Source organism: Chrysochloris asiatica, unplaced genomic scaffold (genome assembly GCF_000296735.1).
Source record: "Chrysochloris asiatica unplaced genomic scaffold, ChrAsi1.0 scaffold00004, whole genome shotgun sequence".
NCBI lineage: Eukaryota > Metazoa > Chordata > Mammalia > Afrosoricida > Chrysochloridae > Chrysochloris > Chrysochloris asiatica.
In genome coordinates this window covers 13342050-13343089 of record NW_006408522.1, presented here as the reverse complement: position 1 = coordinate 13343089, position 1040 = coordinate 13342050, and the positions used below count along the sequence as shown (strand labels likewise).

At 40.1% G+C, this 1040-nt stretch overlaps 1 protein-coding gene across 1 annotated transcript in view; it reads left to right on the top strand.

The window, feature by feature from the left end:
* Nucleotides 1-1040, top strand: part of AQP9 (aquaporin 9) — a 75383-nt gene that overhangs the window by 49485 nt on the left and 24858 nt on the right. The gene's annotated exons all lie outside the window — the stretch shown is intronic.

Here is a 1040-nt window from a genome sequence, read left to right as displayed (position 1 = left end):
ACAGACTTGCTGTTTTCATTATGATCTCTGCTTTGGGAACATTTGATGACAAAATTTAATAGCACATTATGAATATTTTAAACTTCATTTGCATTCCTAGATCATCTAAGACAGCTTACAAATTATAACATCATGTATAACCAATGTTATCAGGTTGCTGCCCACATGTTGTTGTTGTTAAGTACTGTCAAGTTGGTTCCAACTCAAAGCAATCCTGTACAGGGTTTCCAAGAAGTGACTGGTGTGTTTGAACAGCTGACCTTGCTGCTAGCAACCCAGTGCTTTCCTACAGTGCCACACCAGGACTCCACATGACATTAGCAAATGTGCCCTGAACCAACACTACTTGTTTGAAGGAAAATACTAGTTTAAAGTTTAAAATATACACATACATGTGTATTGACATACATACATAGGAGTCAGGTGGAATTTCGAAGTAGCGGGGGCATTTTAGTATGGTCACCTTGGTTACATTTTTTGGCTCTCATTCAGTAAAAGGTACTAGAGCAGTGGTTGGAGTGGGAGGAGTGTTTGGTACCTAGGGTCTTGTTGAGAACAGATATAAATGATGCCACAAGTGCCACAGTAATCTATATGGCTGGTGAAAATGGTTCCTCAGAGTGGGAAGGACAGTTCTGCCGTGATCTCACTGGTCGCACCCAGTCCTCCCGCTAACAGCATTAGGCAAGCTTGGTCAGTATTAGATATGAGTAAATACGATCGAGCATGAAATCTTAGCAAAGAACACACCAAGTAAATGTCAGCTGCCAGTCTATTCACACTACTGTCAAAGAGATGACCAAAGATAGCAAACATTTCATACAGCCTTTATTCCAGAGTCTATGACAAATATTTCTCAGGCCCTTTTTTGAGTATTAGAACATCCTTTTAACTTCAAAACTTTCAGTAATTCTATAGGGTAGTAAATATCTGAAAATTTATTGTTGTTGTTAGGTACCATCAAGTCGGTACCAACTCATAGCGACCTTATGCACAGCAGAACAAAACACTGCCCGATCCTGGGCCAACCTCACTACTGT